The sequence below is a fragment of the Sapajus apella genome, unplaced genomic scaffold, assembly GCF_009761245.1.
Source record: "Sapajus apella isolate SASKATOON/1434 unplaced genomic scaffold, GSC_monkey_1.0 scaffold33, whole genome shotgun sequence".
Taxonomy (NCBI): Eukaryota; Metazoa; Chordata; class Mammalia; order Primates; family Cebidae; genus Sapajus; species Sapajus apella.
In genome coordinates, this window is record NW_022436973.1 from 19,034,384 (window position 1) to 19,054,832 (window position 20,449).

The 20,449-nt window shown below is 36.0% G+C and overlaps 1 pseudogene; it reads right to left on the reverse strand.

The window, feature by feature from the left end:
- LOC116562615 overlaps nucleotides 1-16,093 on the reverse strand; it is a 62,124-nt pseudogene extending 46,031 nt beyond the window's left edge.
- Between the last annotated feature and the right edge of the window lie 4,356 nt (nucleotides 16,094-20,449).

Genomic DNA, 20,449 nt, shown 5'->3' on the forward strand with positions numbered 1-20,449 from the left:
GTGTCTCAAAAAAAAAAAAAAAAAAAAAAAGAAAGGAACTAAGTCTCACTTGTCTCACTCAAATCCAGTTATATTATCTCTGCTTCACCCAGCCAAGAAAAGAAAGATAAAGGTCATAACATAAATACATCATGTTAGCTACTTGTTACCACTCAGTTTCCAATAGGCCTCAGATTTTTCCTTTTCTTTTTTGAAAACTGGCACATCTATCTGTAGAATTCTTACTTTTTTCTATTCTCCAATATTTGGCAAAATTTAATGATAATATTTCTAGTCTCTTCTTTCCTTATTTTTAATATCCTGGATTTTTTCTCATGTAGATCAATCATGCCATTATTTCTAATAATAACTTTTTCTTTATGTTGGAGCTATTAGTTGAGCACCGTTATTTAAACTAATGCAACTCATTCCAAAAAAAAAGTAAAGCTTCACTCCTTTATTTTTTCTGCTCTGAGACAGGATTTCTTAATCTTAACACTATTGACATTTTGGAATCAAAATCTAATAATTCTTTGTTGTAAGGGGGCTGTCCTGCTCTACATAAGATGTTTAGAATATCACTGTCTATTCTACCTGCTAGATACCAGTGGAAACATGTCCCCCTTCACACACACACTAGGTCATGGCAATTAACAGTGTCTCTAGACATTGTCAAATGTCCACGGTGGAGTGGAGGTAGGCTGGGAATATTGCCCTGGTTGAGAACTACTGATTTAAACAGAAATAAGAACACAAAAAAAGAATAACCATTTTGAATGTGTTCTTTCTTTTTATTTAATTCTATTAAAAATATTTAGTTCCATTTAGTCAATGAACAGGGCATAATTAAACTAGGGAAATGTGCCTGGAATTCTTGGTTAAAAAAAATCCAAAACCTGCTTACGGCCTTAGAGCAGGAATCCTCAAACTCCCAAGCAGCGGACTAGTACCCTTCATGTTCCCTGGTGCGTGAAAATATTGTCTTCCACGAAACTGGTCCCTGGTGCCAAAAAAGTTGGGGGCTGGGGCCTTAGACCATAAAATGAGAAGGCAAGTGTTACACATCCAAATTACAGATAGTGAAACTAAAGTTCACGAAGTATCAATAGTAACAGGAATGAAGACTAGAAAAGAACTAAAATATATTTTTGTCTCATACACATTGAAGTCTCACATACAGCCTTGAAAGTTCACAGTCTACAAAATTAACTGCTTAAACTCCCTAACCCCCTAACTTATATGACAAACTTTGGCTGTTTTCCTCCCTTTCAATCCCAAAGCTTTTTTTTTTTTTTTTTTTTTTTTTTTTTTTTTTGCTGTTTATATCTCTTTCCCATACCATTCCATGAGAAAGGGCAACACTTCCCTGTGGATACAAAATGTTCTAAGGGTACCAAGAAAAAGAATACAAGACAAATGGCCAGCCACACATCCAATCATTTTCTCTGGGGTTGTCTTGACTGGAGTATCTATTGTCCTCTGGTGGCAAGATAGCCTATTTGGTTTTGCTTTTATTGTGGGTTTATAGTTAGGGGCTAGGGCCTATTTTCAAGGCTGTTATATATAAACTCTGCCAAGGAGCCAGCAGGAGGATGTCACGTATTTTCTCCCCATCCCCGGAAAAAAAAAATGTCAGGCCATAGTGAAGAGAGGGAGGCCTTGCTTATTTTGGAGAATAGTTGTATCAGCATTCTGTTTAAAAGGTGGCATGCTGTACAAGTTTTTGTCTCTTAAGGCAAAAAGAAGATTAAGGTCAGGTTTTAATCCAATGCCTGGGTTCCTATTTTTTAATTACCAAGTTAAAATTCAAATACACTCACAAGAAACAGACCATACTAACCACATCTCATGTAATACCTCAGAGAGTTCAAACATTTCCTGGGTCTCATTAGGTCAACTTTATTATCTTTCTTTCCCTAAAAAAAAAAAAAAAAAGGAAAACAGAGAAGGCCACTGTTTTCATTGTGTAAAGCTGAGCCTATCAAATATATTAGATTCAATAAAAAGTTCTTTGAGAACCTAAAGCAAACTGAGTCTTCTGTGGCTATTATGCAAGGATTCTAGTCATGAAATGGAACTTGACATCTATATATTGATAGGTTAATGCAGGAGGAAAAAATGCTTGCTTTGTAAGATTTTAAATTTTATGGCTTCTAATTCTTTTAATATAAACTTGGCAAAGAAAGAGAAAATTATAAATCAGAGAAAATAACCTGCTTGAGTTAAATATATTGGTCTGGGTCAATGAGACTTTTAATGCCTGCCAAAATTGATTTTCAACAACATATAGCATGTTCAGTGATGAAGGGTGGTGTTATTGAATGTGTTTAGCAATATTTTAAAGCTTATTTTAGAAAAATTAGATGACTTATAAGCATTGTTTCCTTGTGTTTTGATACATTGATCCATAAAGAAGTGTATTATCCTTAAATCTCTTACGTTTAAGGCTCTGTGTTAGACACCGAAAGTAACCTCAACAGCCACCCCTCCCTTTAGAGATATAACAAAAGCTCTCATAATAAATGACAAGTTCTTCAGAGAGTAAGTTCTTCTTTGAAACAAGTCTGTCCTATTGGGAGGCAACCTAAGAGATGAACTTTGCATTGACCTAAGAGTTAATTCACTATAATTCTGCATTGGCCAAGGAATATTTTGGCAACATAGAAGAAAGACAGTGGATAAACTGAAATAATGAATATAGCTATGAACCAGATCAGAACCATACAAACATACCCCTTACACAAAGGCAGAGTTTTGATCAATCCCCAACTCCTTCTTTGCCAGGGGATAATGCAAAGAATACTGACACCAGAAGCCTCTGATTGCATGTGTATGAAGACTCGGTCTACAAATCCCTTAAATAAATGTCACACCCTCACACGTGTTGGCTGGCTTTGAGGTACCAAGCTTTGGTAAACTTCAAGATGGAATGGAAATCCCACCGTGCAAGGTGCATTGGAACTCTCATAAATGACTTGCCTCATCCTGCCTGAGGGGTTTAGAGGAAATTCAGCAAGCATCAAAGCCGGCACAACTCTATCCTCTGAAGTCTATGGTCTGGGGTGGGGCAATCATGCTCAAGATACTTCTTTTGTATAATTTGTATGGGTCTGAAAAGACTCTTTATAGTAACTCTTCTCCCTAAGGCAGAGGTAGGTTCACACACTAAGTAGTCATCTTATACAGTCCTCTGTCTTCCACTCTTCATCTTTTGGGTATATTTAAGTTGCAGGAGAAATAGGACCAACAGTCACTTAGACTGAAAATTATGAGATTCCAGGGTGGAGTCTTATTAAAGTACATGCTAAATAAATGAATACCTGGAGACACTTAAGACCCATCTGTCTTTAAACAACAGCCTATTCAGGAAAGAGGGTATTGAGTTCAGGGGACTAATTTGACATTGGTAAGGTTATCAAGCAGGAATTGAGCCCATTTTTTTGTACCACTTTTTGCAGAAACTGGTCCAAAATAAATAAGCAGCACAGCTGTGGTGCAGAAAGCCTCCTGTGTAAATTATTTTCATGTGTGTGGCTTTTTAAAAATGATTTTCCATCAATCTTTCCATGGGTTTTGGTCCACATTAGCTCTGACTATAACGGTATTTTTCCAAAAAGTTAAGGGAGGTGACTATCTATCAGGGACCATCTCTATTATAGCTTCTTTTTTTTTTAAGGCTGGGTTTGAGGCTGGCCACATATTTACTCAACACTCTTAATATACTACAGAAGTTGGTTTGGTTTGAAGCAATGCAAATGATTACATTTGAGTAGCTTCCCACCTCCCTCACCCTGCTATCTCCTGCCACCTCCCCCACTCCAACACTCAGAATTCTTGGCTTTACTATTTATAGTTCACAGGGCAGCTCTTGCGTCTCCCACCCACCATCACTCCAATTTGAAACACATGCAGGGGGGGAAGAGAGGAAGGGGAGTTTGTGGGAGGAGAGGTGGAAGAACCACACCCTTGTGAAGCCACCATCCCATCCTGTTTGCATGTGGTTAAACACACAGAAACAGAGTTTGCTGGGACTCACTTCAATATATCCTTGCTCCCTGGTCCAAATACACTTTGGTTTCTTATTGTCTGACTCATTCTGACTTTGGCATAAATCAGTTTCTTGATCATGATGGAGGAAAAAGCCAATGAAAGGAAATGCCTTAAGTCACAACCTCTAATGATTGAAAATAAAATGAAGAGAAAGGGAAGAATAAAACCTTCTTGTCATTTTTTCAGGAGTTATCACATGCTGAAAGTCCTGCACCTGGCCGTATTAAAACTGAATCCCCAATGGCTGTCCCTCATAGTAAACACCATACACACACACGTGTGTGTGTAAATTGGAAAGGAGGTCATGTGGTCTGTGCTTTAAGGCCACTTAAACATGTTTCTGGAAGGTGAGAAGGTAAGGGATCTGAAAGAGAGAGAAATAGAGAAAGCAGTAATAAGATTTTGGCAAACTCCCCATGCTATAAACTGTCCATAGGCGACAGTTGGCGTGTGCCAATTTTATTTAGCTAAAAATGACTCAGATTAAATGTTAGGAGTGAATGTTTCGTGATATTCTTTTTATCTTTTACAAAGAATCCTACTGTATTGCCTCATTGTAATGTGCATTCAATAGCTACTCCAGCTCCCTTTCTATATTTTATCTCACTGACATTTTGAGCTTTACACCTGTGTCTACAACTGACTTTTCCTTCATGTAAATAAGTGGCTGGAATAACAATCATTTGCAGAAAACTTATGAAAAAAAAAACCCAAATAATTGATGACATTCCTGCCATTTATGGCAGGTGAAAATGGAGGAGGATAGCTAAGCCTGACTTCAAAATGAGAGGCAGAAACATAGGGTCAAACAGACCTGGGTTTAAATGCTGACTCTTCTCGTTTCTAGCTATGTAAACTTGAGAAAGTTATTTAAATAATCTTTCTAAGATTCACCTACAAAATTGCATGGATAAGAATATGTACTAAGAGTACTATAATAATTAAATTATATACAGTTTACAAGTTTATTACAGTAAGGGCACATAAATGATGGATATTAAAGTTTTTTGTAAGACTTTCCCCAATACCCAATATTTAGTTTTAAACCCAAAGGAAAATTCAGCTGTGAAACTCTAAACTGGTTGTGAACCGTTGTTCTAATTCTACTTTTTTTAATTCAAGAAGATGGATCTCGAATTCACTGAAGCGATTTGGTGACGGTATAAATTTTCACATTCTGTTTCACTCATTCAAAATACGCTGTGTGAAACAAAATCTAATAAATGTTAATGACTACTACTGTCCTTATATTTCAGTCTACTCTTTAGGAGAGGACACAGTTATAAACATCTAGCCAATCAATTAGCCTCATCCAAGAATAACAAAGATGAAAAATACCATATGAATTTCTGTTTGTCAGGAACTGCTATTGAAACAAAGAGCTCTCCAACGGAGATTGGATGATTTCCAACAGGAAGACCAGGCCAGTCCTCAGAAATGCCAAACCACAAGGGAGTTTCCAAACTTGATTTATAACAGCTGATCACAAATTCTACCAATCCATACTCCCTTTTCCTCCACCCACACACGCAACAGAAAACAACAACAACAACAACAAAACCAAGAAAACACGAAATGCAAACTCTCACTGGATGTACCTTTTTTCCTATCGTTGTGCTGTCTTCTCCAGTCCTCCAAGGCCAATTTGGAATGCTAGGTTTCTTAACCTTCCAAGCACTCTCTAGATGCTAAGTCAAGAAGTATATTACATGGAAAATCTGGAAGATTGTTTTCTCTTAGGAGAGAAAGCAACAAATTGAATCCTAATCTTTAACTGAGTGTTATTCATCTTGGAGAAGTCTTAACACATGCTTGTGGTTTTTAAAGTATGGTCAATAATGTATCATCAATATCTGTATCTGATGAGGAAAGAAAACTGTGTTGAGAAAAATATAAATTTGTAGGAACCTGGCCACTTTCACCTGTATTCAATATTCTTAAGAAAACATTTTATTTTAGAAAAGCCATAATATTTTGGCCCTGGTTCCAGTTCAGGCTGTGACAGTCATTTAATCATATCCCCATTCTATTTCCACATTCAGCTTTCCTGCAATGATAAAAGAGCAAGAGGCATATTATTGAAAGTGATGGATTGACTAGAAGTCAGAGATGATTTTGTTTTTCCACATACTTAGTGTATCTTCCTCATTTCATACATCATCAGTACCTCTCAGGATATATACCAATCTACATCATGACTTTTAAAAAGAATCTAGTAGAATCATTTAAAAAAAAAAAAAAACTCTTCTTCCATAAAATGGATTTTTAGTGCAGCATTTTGCCCTCATGTATTTAAACACGTGTATTAGTCTGTTCTCACACTGCTATCAAGAAATATCCGAGATTGGATAATTTATAAAGGAAAAAGGTTTAATTGACTCACAGTACTGCAGGACTGGGGAGTCCTCAAGAAACTTACAAAAATGGCAGAAGAGGAAGTAAACATGTCCTTCTTCACGTGGCAACAAGAAGTGCTGAGCAAAAGGGAGAAAAGGCCCTTATAAAACCATCAGATCTTGTGAGAACTCAATCACTATCATGAAAACAACTGAAGGTAACTGATCCCAATATTAAATTACCTCCCACTGGGTCCCTCCCATGACAAGTGGGGATTATGAGAACTACAATTCAAGATAAGATTGGGGTGGGGACAGCCAAACCATATAATTCCACCTTGACCCCTCCCAAATCTCATGTCCTCTCATTTCAAAACACAATCATACCATTCCAACTGTCCCGAAAAGTCTTAACTCATTACAGAATTAACTCAAAAGTTTGAGTGCAAAGTCTTATCTGAGACAAGGCAAGTCCCTTCTGCCTATGAGCCTGTAATATCAAAAGCAAGTTAGTTACTTCCTACATAAAATGGGGGTACAGGCATTGGGTAAATATTCCCATTCCAAAAGGGAGAAATTAGTGAAAATAAACAGCCTATAGGCCACAGGCAAGTCTGAAATCCAATAGGGCAGTCATTAAACCTTAAAGCTCCAAAATAATCTCCTTTGACTCCATGTCTCATATCCAGATCATGCTAATACAAGAGGTAGGGTCCCAATTAGTCAGGTGTGGTGGCACGCACCTGTAGTCCTGGCTACTCAGGAGGTTGATGCAGGAGAATCACTTGAACCCAGGAGGTAAAGGTTTCAGTGAGCCAAGATTGTGCCACTGCACTCCAGCCTGGGTGATAGAGTGAGACTTTGTCTCAAAAAAAAAAAAAATGAGGTGGGCTCTCACAGTCTTGGGCAGATCCACCCTTGTCACTTTGCAGGGTACAGCCTCCACTCTCTGATGCTCTCATGGGCTGGCATTGAGCATCTGTGGCTTTTCCAGGTGCACAGGTGGAGTAAGCTGTCAGTGGATCTATTTAACACCATTCTGAGGTCTAGAGGACAGTGACTCTCTTTTCGCAGCTCCACTAGGCAATGCCACCGTGGGGATGCTGTGTGGCAGCTCTAACTCCACATTTCCCTTTGGCACTGCCCTAGCAGAGGCCCTCTATGAGGGCTCCAACCCTGAAGCAAACTTCTGCCTGGACATCCAAGCATTTTTATACAACCTCTGAAATCTAGGCAGAGCCTCCCAAACCTCAATTACACCTGCATGGTCAACACCATGGGGAAGCTGCCAAATCTTGGGGCTTGCACTATCTGAAGCCACAGCCTGAGCTGTACTTTGGCCCTTTTTAGCTATAGCTGGAACAGCTGGGATGCAGGGCATCAAGTCCATAGGTTGCACACAGCAGGGGAGCCCTGGGCCTGGGCCATAAAATCATTTTTCCCTCCTAGACCTTCCTGGTCTCTAATGGGAGGGGCTTCTGTGAAGGTCTCTCACATGCCCTATAGACATTTTCCCCATTGTCTTGGTGATTAACCTTTGACTTCTTGTTACCTAAGCAAATTTCTTCAGTCAGCTTGAATTTCTCCCCAGAAATTTGTTTTTTTCTTTTCTGTAACATCACCAGACTGCAACTTGTCAAACTTTTATGCTCTGCTTCCTCTTGATTGCTTTGCTGGTTAGAAATTTCTTCCATCACTTACCCTAAATCATTGCTCTCAAGTTCAAAGTTCCATGATTTCTAGGGCAGGGGCAAAATGCTGCCAGTCTCTTTGCTAAAGCATAGCAAGAATCACCTTTATTTCTGTTCCCAAAAAATTCCTCATCTCCATCTGATACCACCTCAGCCTAGACTTCATTGCCCATATTCCTATTAGCATTTGGTCAAACCCATTCAACAAGTCTCTAGGAAGTTCCAACATTTTCCACATTTTCCTGTCTTCCCCTGGGCCCTCCAAACTGTTCCAACCTCTGCCTATTAACCAGTTCCAAAGTGGCTTCCACATTTTGGGATATCTCTGTGGCAGCACCCCACTCTCTGTATAACAATTTGCTGTATCAATCCATTCTCATGCTGCTAGGAGGAAATACTCCAGACTGGGTAATTTATAAAGAAAAGTTTAACTGATTCACAGTTCTGTAGAACTATGGAGGCCTCAGGAAACTTAAAATCGTGACAGAAGGGGAAGCACACATGTCCTTCTTCACATAGTGGAAACAAGGAGAAGTACTGAGCAAAAGAGAGAACATCCCATTAAAAAACCATCAGATCTCATGAGAACCCACTCCCTATCATGAGAACAGCATTGGGGTAACCACCCCCATGATTAAATTACCTTTAACTGGGTCCCTTCCATGACATGTGAGGATTATGAGAACTACAATTCAAGATGAGATTTGGGTGGGGACATAACCAAACCATATTACCACATACATGCAAAAGCTGACCCAGCTCTGAAATCTGAGCAAGCCCAAGTGTTCATTGCCTTATCATGAGTGTGCCATTGCTTTGGAGTAGTGTTCATCTGATAAAATACTTTTTCAATTGCTTTTTGCGGTAAGTTACCAATGATCTTATCACACTACACATTGATACTGAAGACTAGACTAACCTAAAGCAATTGTGGAATTGTTTCTCTTAGTATTTACAAGTTAAAGAGTAATACTGACCAAGTACCTTTCAACTTTATTAGACTCAGTTTATATTCTACCCACATTTGCATTATTTGAAAGTTTTAAAATAAGTATGCAATCATATTATTTAATTAAAGGTATGTAAAATTACTACAAATACTATTGTTACAAACCATATATATACACATTATATATAAATGTATAAAGTATCAAAGAGGGATATATGTTTCTACTAATGGAGGGTGAGGAGTCTGATTCCTAGCAAGTTTACTTTCTGCTTCTGAGATCTCTTGAAAATTGATTTTTAAAAAATGCATTTTATTCTTTTCATCTGTAAAATGAGGAGAGTAACAGAGAATCTTGTTGTTAGAATTAGCAAAGGTCAAGGAGGATAGAGTTCTGGTTTTCGCTGTGCAATCAATAGTTGGGATTATTGCTGCTATATAAACCCCATCGCTTCTAGCTTTCTCTTATTCCCTAATAGCAATTTATATGGTGATTATTTTTTAAAATCAATGTAAAACTTGCAAGTTCAACCCTTGAAACTTTACAGTACAGACTCAATCATTTACCACCATTTCTTTGGTCTCCAGTTCTCCAAAGATTGCTAACTGATATTAAGTGATCCAGTCCACAGATCTGGTAAGCACTTTGGATTTAATTTTCCTTGGACAGAGAAGCCTTTTTTTTCTATATGGTACATATGTTGAATAAACACTGTTCAACTTTGGATAATTGTTTGAATCGTTCTTACTGTCCTTCTTTATTTGAGGGGGCAGGGTACAGGGTCTCACTCTGTTATTAAAACTGGAGTGCAGTGGTGTGATATGGCTCACTGCAGGTTCGACTTCCTGGGATCAAGAAATCCTCTCAGTTCAACCTCCGGAGTAGCTGGAAGCACAGGAGAACACCATCTGACCTGGCTGCTTGAAAAAATAAAATAGAGATGGGGTCTCCCTGTTGTTGACCAGGCTCATCCAGAACTCCTGGGCTCAAGCAGTCCTCCTGCCTTGGCCTCCCAAAATGCTGGGATTACAGATGTGAGCCACCATATCCAGCCACATTCCTATCCTTCTAAATTAAGTTGAAAATAAGAAATATGGACAAAAATACCTATCAATTGAGTTCTAAATGACTAATTTCTAACAAATAATCTTCCACTAATGATTATTTGACCTGTGTCTTGAAATAGATTCTCCCAATTATTGTTTGTGTTAATGTCCAGAGAGCCTAGTCAATAATATCAATTTTTTATCAATAATTATACAATATGATCACCCTCCAAGTTTGTTTTCATGAGCAGCATTAGGCCTTAACATATACTCCAAATAAGTTAAATTGTTCCCTAAAATATATTGTTAGGCAAAAGGTCTTGAGGAAACAATTAATTAAATGAAATACTTTGGCGGGTGCCTGAATTTCTCTGCTAAAGGATATGCAGTGGCATGCCCAGATAAATGAATAAGCTTCATCCAACAGGCAGGAGTTTATGCACATTTAATGCTTAATTTAAAAGACAACAATTAAGTTATGAATGTGTCTGGATCTTTGATACGTACTCACTTGAGAAAAAGGAGAAAAATGCTCAGAAACTTCAATAGGAAAAAGAATAATTGGTATAGTACAACAATAGCACAGTAACAAGAAAATGGAGATCTCTTCAAGAAAAAAAGAAAGGAAAATAGTGGTCCCTAATAGAAACCTCAGAGGAAAGAACCTTAGATATAAATGCTTGTAATAATTGTATAAGTATAGCAATAGGCATTTTCAAAGGAGTCCAACTCTTTGCAAGGTGCCAAATTATTTGCGTGTATTTTTATTTCTTATTTTTAGAATAATTACCATCCAAACACTACTGTATGTGTTTGTAGGGCAAATAGATATTTTGCATAATGCAACATATTCTCATATAAAAGCTTCTTTAAATACGAGAATAAAATACAAACTGTGGATCAAAATTTATATTCAGAGTCTTAGGAGGAAGTGTTCACATCAGACTTTACTGGAAGTGTTAAAAGAAGCATCAGGTTCTTAAGGCTCATTGTCTAAAGTAGACATTGATGCATGTTGATGATTTGGCAGGTTTCTCCAGCAGTTTTGAATTTATGCTTGTAATTGGAGCTTTTCAAATTATTTCACTTTCTCCTATACAGACACACATATATATACACATATATTTATGTAGATACAACCTTTCACTTAATGATACATTTGATATATCAATGATAATGATATACTTATGTGAATATGTATATGTAGGTGTATTTATGTGTGTATATACATACACATCAATATATACCTATATGTTCATTTATAATACACTTCACAGTTTATTTTGGTGCTTAAAAATGTTTTTAGATACATAATAATAAATTTTTTTAATGTAAGTCCTCAATTTCTCCATGTATTAACTATGAGTTATAACCTCAGACATATCAGTTATTTACTTTTGACAGAGGACAACAATTAATAAAGATGAAATTCAGTGTTAATTATTATTTATCTGACACAAAACCCGGTATATTGCATGGATCAAATTGGGTGACCTGCATGCTAAGTGGCATTTTCCAAAATCTGCTCTAACTTTCAGGTGCATTGAATGTTGCCCGTATAGAGCTGAAAAGTAGTTGTTTTCCTGAATGGAACTTAAAAATTGAGAAAAAACAATGGACTGCTAATATCTCATATAACTCTAATGAACTCAACTATTATTTTTCATTTCTGAGCTTATGTGGTTGATGGCACTTCTTTATCGTTCATTTGGAAAAATAAAGGTTACTTGATTCCCACATTTTCACTAAGGCAAGTTCAGTCCTTATCATAGCAGTGTGAAAGCAAGAGAGCCTTCCACTCAATGAGACCAGTTCTCTTCCAAAATACACATATACACACACAGCCATGATCCTCTAGCACTGGAAACATTGCAAACAAAAAAAAATTCCAGGTGGAATAAAAATGAGTAAATTGTAGTTTGCTTAAATAAGCTATTTATTTTTCACTCTCCCCATACTGATATGCAAGGGCCAGTGCCTATTTCTAGGGTGAATGTTTTCTCAAAGGATTTAGGTGGTGAGAGGCTGAAAGCAGGTAAGCTAGGCCTGAGTGAAAATATTTAAAACAAGAGTTGTAGGTCGAGCCTTAGAAATCACTTGACCTTAGGAAGTAGAAGCATCAATGTTGTTTATATCAAACCTGAAACCAAGACATACAAAAGAAAAGCATCTTTAATAGATGAGTTTCATATAAGCCTGAGAATATCACACATGCACTGTTGAGTGATGCACTCTGAACTCGTTCCATCTCAAATTCATTAATTCAACAGTATCTAATATAGAGACTTTCATAAATGCAGTTTTGTTAATTTTTTAAATACTAGTAATAATTAAACGTAAGTAACGAAAAACATTGCCTAGTAATTACCCTAATTTAGGTAAGAGTAGTTACTAATTATTCTAACATGTAAAATGGTACCTCAAAGCATGTGAGTGTGCTTAAGATCTGCTTGTTCTCTTTTCCTGGTTTATTAACTCTTCAAGTCTGTTTCATTCATTCTTTCAATTAATAAAAAGCTAATGGAAAATCAATCTCTTACTACATATTAGAGGCAGAAAGACAAAAAAATGACTTTTCCAAATTTTTCTTTAATATTCCTCATTAGTACATGGTAATTTAAAATATTTCAAAGTTCAATTTTTAGACATTTAAAATGAGAATCATTTGAATGTGTGAGGTTGGTGACAGCTTTCAAATGGAGCAGCAGAGTCTGAGGTATGGAGTGAAAGTAAACACACAGCGAGGGTTTGGCTCTTGGCTCCTGGTCCCTAAGTCTCTTCCACTTCTGTGCATTGACAACAATTTGAAAACAAATCAACCAGCTTAGAGGTATCTGAGAGAGACATCCCTACAATGTTATGTATTTATGCATTCATTTATTCAACAAATATTTGAAAAGTACCTATCATGGTCCTGTTACTAGTTAGACAATGAGGTTTTTAAAAGAATCAGTACTTGTAAAGTGTGCATCGGTATATATAGAGTGACAGCGTGTGCAGACAGGTAAGCCCTGCCCTTAGTGTGACATATACAGAAGCATTTCAGGAGTTCAACTAAGGTAGCTATAGCTCTCTGAATTAACTATGTCAAGTTTCCCTACAGGAACCACCTATGATACATCTGCGGCTGTGTATTCCCTGTGATCTGTGCTCCTTCATCTCTAGCTTACCATTCATTGAGTTGGAAAGTTTTGTGGGGATGAACAAGATAAAAACCACTTTTTTATTATTTATTTTGACTCATAAATGAGACAGGAGAACAAGGGCAATACCAGGAGGGCCCAACCCTTCTAAGTAACATATAGGGAGTTGGCTTTCCACTTAGTCTACCCTAAGTGAACTCTTCATGGGTGAATTCTGAGACCTGATCTCTCCTCAACCTTAATCTCTGAAAAGTAATCTGTCCTGTTCCTGCATGAGACATTATACTAGAGAATAAAAGACCAGCACATCCCTGGCAGGGAATCAGAAATTAGAAAATAACCCATAAGAGTCCAAGGTCATACCATCAAGTCAACTGATAGATCCTTCAGGGTGGAAGCACTGGCAGGTAATGGCCTGCCTGTAGGTGGAAATGGCCTTTGAGAAGGACTGAATTCTTGGCAACTGTTGGAAAATCTCTATACACCAGGCGTGTGCTTATGTCCCCAAGGGAAATCATACTGCTAATAAACTAGAATACAACTTCTATTCCCAATACTATTCATAGTTTCTACCATAAGACCTCTGTAATTCAGGAACTCTTTGACTTGGAACAGATAAAACTTAAGGGAAACATTTCAAAGCCAAAATGAATTATGTAGACATTTTGTTGGCCAGTGACAGGGAAAAGTCTGTTAAAAATAAATGGCCTAGGGAATATTTTTTCACAATAATCAATTGCATAAGTAAAATTGAGTTTAATGTTATTTTTAAAATTTAAACAATAAAATGATCTGTTACAGAGAATTTTGTTAGAAGATACATTGATACAGAGGCTTTTAGTTTACTTTCAAATCTATTGATAAAAACATGACTTTAAAAAATGCTACAGTTTCTTTACATTAGAAAAGTGGTGTCATCCAATTTGTTCTCAGAAACATTGTTCATCTGTTCAATTGGAAATTTGAGTTATCTCTCTTTGCAGTGGTAAGTCACACAGACTTTCAGAGCTGCTTAAAAAAAATAGTTCGATGTCCATTTGTGATTTCTATGGAGATAGAAAGCATGCAAATGAATACAAACAATGAGCTGGGGAAAAAAGCAAATGTAGTTTTTACCAGGCTGCAAAGATATATTTCACTTAACTCATCAAAAAGTGGGTAACTGACTACCCAAAGCATAAAGGTAGGGAAGTGAAGGACTGTGAAATATTAGGACATGAAGTAGTAAAACATGAAGGGTCCTGCTTCATTTTGTTGACCTCTGGATAGTTTGGAGTGGTGGTAATAAGTGCTCCTGACTCCATAGTGTTAGTATAAATAATCCCCTGGGCTCAAGTATCAGCCATTTAAATAAATTCAGGAGACAGCAGAAGGGATGTTTATGGGCTAGAAGTCTGGGCTCCTTTTTTAAACAATCGCCGAGACACAGATCACAAATGGAAATCTGACAAAATGGGAAGAAAATAGGAAAAAATGACATGGGCTAAATGAGAAAATGGGTTAGAAATCTTGGATCTAGTTCTCGAAAAAAAAATTTTATTAGTTTAATACTAAATCGACAAGTCTTACCTTTAAAAGTTTGTGTATTATTGTTTTACCTGAGGTTGTCAAAAATCTATTTCTTTGTAAGACACTTTTATTTTTCAGTTATAATCAATTTTCAACTATCTATGTAAATAACTGGAAATTGTGATTAAAATTTATCCTACTAAAGCAAATTTGTAAAACAATTTACCATTTAAATATTTAAAAAATATATTTTATTAAATGCTACAGAATTATTGATAGTGTAAGAGAACGGCATGTAAATATCCTTTGTATCGAGAGTGACTAAGACAAAATTTTAAACATATTGTTGTCAGTTTCCTAAGTGAATAGATTAAAAGGAGATAGATGGAAACCAGTGAGAAGAAGACTTGAATGAGAGTGAATGCCTTTGAAGCAGCATGATAAATTTCCAGGAAAATATATAAATGTATCCATTTTTACATACTAAGAAGGAGGACAGAAAGTTTTTTATCCTCCTTAATGACTCAATACAGTATCTATAATTTGGGGCATCATTCTTGCCATTGGTTTAATGTAAACTGTAGATATTGGTCTCTAAATTCTAATTGGAATGTTTGTGTTCTTTTCATATGCAGGTTCTAAAATATATCCTGAGCCCTAATTAAAAGGCATATTTGAACTGAGTAAGTCACCTGCACAACTTGAGGTCTGAGAACTGAGGTAACTAATGCTCCAATTTCCATCAGATTTGGTCTCAACTCCCTTTCCATATGTCTAGTTTTTCAACATCTCTATTTTCTATCAGTTCAAATTCAATACAATTAGAATCTAAATCACTATCTCCACTTCCACCATAGAGCTTGACCCAGAGACTCCTGTTTCTTGCTAACCCTACCCTCTTCTAACTAGTATCCACACACACACACACACATACACACACGCACACGCACACGCACAAAGACACACACAAATATTCTGTTAAATTCCATTTATGCTTCCTTTGGTATATTTTCTATATCGAACTTTATATCCTCTTCTCAATGTCATTGAGTTGTCACTCTATTGTTAACAACCACATGGCTGCTTTCTTTGTGTCTTCTCTCTCCAGTTCACTGTGAGATTCCCTTAGTAAATTATTCTTTCTACATTACTTGAGATATGCCATTCTTGTGATCTGATAATTTAGTAGTTCTCCATTATTTACAGAGCTTAAAAGCCTTTAGGTTTTCCTACTAATTACTAAAGAATAATAAATAATAATAGGTTTAGCTGTCCTTTTTATTTGACTCTCTGTTCTAGACTGCTGATTCTTTCCTTTCCAAGACGTTGTGTGTTTCCTCCTTTATGCCATGGCTTTAGCTATAACTTTACCTGAAGTGCGTGGGTCGCCATCTCTACTTGACTGAAATCCAGGCCATCTTCCACTATCCCCTGCTCTTTGGAGTTCTACTCTGGTTACCCAGGCTAGTCTGCCTTCTCAAGACTCAGTTAATATTTTATCCGTGTCTTGTCTATGGGACGAATCGCATATCTCCCTATACTATGTTTGTGAACGTTCTTTATCATCCTTTCTCTTCAGCTAGATAGTAAGATTAGATCCTACCTTACTCATTCACTTTTGAAACTCCTCCCTCCCACTTCCTCTTACATAGTGGTTTATGCATATTAGGAACACAGTAAATATTTGTTAGACAAAGAACAAGAAGCTCCACATAAAGCCTAGAGTTTGAAGACCTTTTATAAATTTCCTGTTACATACTGGTCACCAAAAGTTGGACTCCTGCTGGTGAAATTTTAAATAATCACATGACAAAATTTCCCATTTGTTCCAAATTACCTTACTGTTCACTTGAAATATGAATGAAACAGAATAAACAGAAGTACTAATGTGTCCATGGTAAAAAATTAAAAGGGCTCAATCTGGTAGATGTGACTAAAAGCAACTTTTTAAAGCGGGAAAATAAAAATTCAGTGTGATTAAAATCTACCAAAATCAAAAATGATCTAATTTTCTCAAAAGTTTAAAATGAATCTTAAATATAATAAATTTTATGTTTGAATGTTTATAATTAAATCTGAATTTAAAATTCTTTTTAAATGGGCCATATCGGGGAAACTGTACTGAGTTAATTAAGTTTAAACTGCATATTTCTTTAGCCATATAAACACTATTTTTATAAAATATAAACTTATGGACCAGTTTTCAAAATTTATGATTATAGAAAGGGTGAGTTTATAGATATTCTCTTTTATGTTCAAATAAAACATGAATTGCTTCTCTGGATTATTAACGATGCTGTCTTTACAATACTAGAACCGTATTTTCAGTTATCAGATTGAAGTTTCTGTTCTTTTTGAGAATTATAACAGAAAGATTTGAAATGTGTATTTGGATAGTGCTATAATTTCTATCATTTCCTTTTGTTTTCAAAACCACAGTTAAATAGCAATCCCGTTTGAACCACTTATGAAGGAAAAAAAAGTCCAAAATTAAAATTGCTGTCTAAGGTTTTCTGAAAGCTTGATATAGGTTCAAAGGTTAGCTTGAGTGTCAAACTTCTATTAAGCTGACAGCCTAATAAATCTGTCTTCCGTACGGGGAGAAGCATCTTAGTGTACTTTGGCAATCTCATCTCTGATTATTTCTCATAGTTGCTCCTTTCTGTTTCTAATATACTAGTTTTTGATAAATGGCCCAGAAGGGAATACTGCTTCTATCTTTAAAAAGATATTCACAACTGGGGGCTTAAATCTACATATATTAATTGTGGTAAAAGTTGTATAAATAGTAAATGACTAATTCAGAGTATTGTTTTTTGTTTGTTTGGTTTTTTTGCCTCCATAGAAAAATGAACACCTGGATTTCAGTCTTGATTCCACCACTTATTTGCTGTGTAATATTTATCAAGTCATCTTACACTTCTGCTGTACTATAAAATACAAATAATAATGCTTCTTCCCACACAGAATGTGTTAACAACTATATGAAAAAAAATGTCTGCCAAGCATACAGCCAAATTTTAAACCATAGTAAGAACTCAGTCAATTTTACTTGCCATTGCTGGTATACGTGTTGTAATGTTGTTATTGTTGTTGCTGCGTTATTTTCGTTGTTGTTATCTGGTCCAACTTCTTGATTTTACAAAAGATTAAACAGACATAGAAGTGTCTAGTAGTTATAGCTTAATGACTAAGAACATCTTTTATGGTGTCATGCTGCTTCAATTTGAAGTTCAACCTCTCTGCCTAACAGCTGTGTGGACTTGATTAACATATTTAATATCATCACCCCAGTTTCATAATTTTTAAGACAGGTATAAAAGTAGTTGCCGTCTATTAGCACTGTCAGGCAAATGAAATGGGTTAATATTTAGAAAGCAAATAGAATAGTGTAAGTGTTCAGCCAATGCTGGCTGTTATTAATAAAATATAATTATATTTCCACCACCATCATTGTTATTATTAACAGACCTACACTGCATATTGGAGTAGTGGTTAGCATACTGGCTAACATAATAGTATTCAATAAATATTATAAACATTAGCTATCTAACGGTGGCCAGAAAGGAAAAGGGTCATTCTTACTGTAGTACAAAGACATAGTCACAATGATCTAAACTTTCATTTAATTTCTTATATCTTAAAAAAAAATCAGGTCTTTGTTCATGTGCTCTAGAAGGAATGAAAACTTCAATTTTATCCTCTACTCTAAAATTTGCTGAGTCCATTGGAATCCTGTGGTGTTTTGTATTTCTTCACATGCAGGGACTTCTATCCTGCAACAGGTTGACAATTACCCACTCAGCCAGTCCTCTCCTTGCACTCAAGGCTGTGTCAGCATCCTCACTTAGGAAGCAGGCTGACTTTTGGAGTTCTTTCTGATAAGAAGAAGCTGCTGAACTGAGATTAGGATCATCAGAAAATGAAGATCAGAGACACTGTAGCAAAGAAAGGATCAAAATAGGATCACTGTTTATTTTTTACCATAGGCTTTGTCAGTGGCTGGAAGTTAGCCTTTCAGTCCACATAGACCATGAAGAGCATCATATATGCATTTGAAGTCTGGAAAGGAAAAATGAAAGAAGACCATTGATGGGATTTTTTTTTTCTATTTCCTTCTTTTCAAAAGGGGTGTCATAACTATTATGTAAATTTGGAATAAATAGCCTGAATATGCATCTGTTGTGTAAATTTAATGAATATTCAAAATAAACTTCTGAAAATTAAGAGAAAGAAAAAATAACTTGAAAATATCCAGAGAAACAGTGCATTAACTATAGGGAAACAAAGAATTGAATAACAGTATATTTCTGATATAAAATCATGGAGCCCAGAAAGAAATGATACAATATTTTTCACGTGCTGAAAGTGTTACCAGAAAGGGGTCCCAATTCATACTCAGGAGAGGGTTCTTGGATCTTGCTCAAGAAAGAATTTGTGGCAAATCCATAAAGTAAAGTGAAAACAAATTTATTAAGAAAGTAAAGAAATAAAGAGTGGCTACTCCACAGGCAGAGCAGCAGCTTTAGCTGCCCAACCGAGGATACATAGTGTTACTTCCTGATCATATGCTAAACAAGGGGTGGATTATTCATGACTTTTTTGGAAAAGGAGTGGGCAATTCTCAGAACTGAGGGTACCTCCCATTTTTAGACCATATAGGGTAACTTCCTGATGTTGCCATGGCATTTGTAACTGTCATGGTGCTGGTGGGAGTGTCTCTTAGCATGCTAATGCATTATAATTACCATATAATGAGCAGTGAGGACAACTAGAGGTCACACTCATCACCATCTTGGTTTTGTTTGGTTTTAGCTGGCTTCTTTACTGAAACCTGTTATATCAGTAAGGTCTTTATGACCTATATCTCATGCTGACCTCCTATCTCTTCCTGTGACTTAGAATGCCTAACATCCTGGGAATGCAGCCCAGTAGGTCTCAGCCTCATTTTAGTCACACTCTATACAAATGGAGCCACTCTGGTTTAAATGACTCTGATAAAAGGAAAGAGCTATCAATCACAAATTCCATAATCAGTGCAATCATTCTTCAGAAATTAAGAGAAAACGAAAACATTCTCAGGTGAAGAAAAAGTTTAAAAAAAATTGTCATTAGAGACATCTTCTTAATGACTAAATAACAGAAAGTTTTCAAGAAGAAAGAGCAATAGAATGAACAGGAACCTGGGCATATACAATATACTCTGCTTCTGTCCATGAGTTTCATAAGTCATATTTGATGACTAAATCAAAATTTGTAGAACCTATTTGATACTTAAGACAATAACATTCAAAATAGGGAAAGGAAAGAGAACTAAATACCAGAGAGGTTCCCACACTTTACTTGAAATGGTAAAATGTTGGTATCAGCAGACTGTGATAATCCATATGTGCGTGTTGCAATTCACAGAGTAAACTCTAAGACAGCTATGAAAAGAGATAAACTCAAACTGGAAAACATTATTAGTAAAAACTAAATCCTGAAAAATGTTTAACCCACAGGAAGACAACAATTTAGAGGAAGAAGAATAATTCTAAATGTGAAGCCACTAAATAACAGCTTCAAAATACATGAACCAAAACTGGTATACCTAAAAAATAGACAAATTAACAATTATAATTGAAGACTTCAACATCTGACTTTCAGCAAGTGGTAGAACTACTAGACAAAAAATCAGTAAGAGTATAGAAGACATGAACAACAAAATCACAAAATCAATCAAAAGGATCTAATAAATGTATAAAGAAT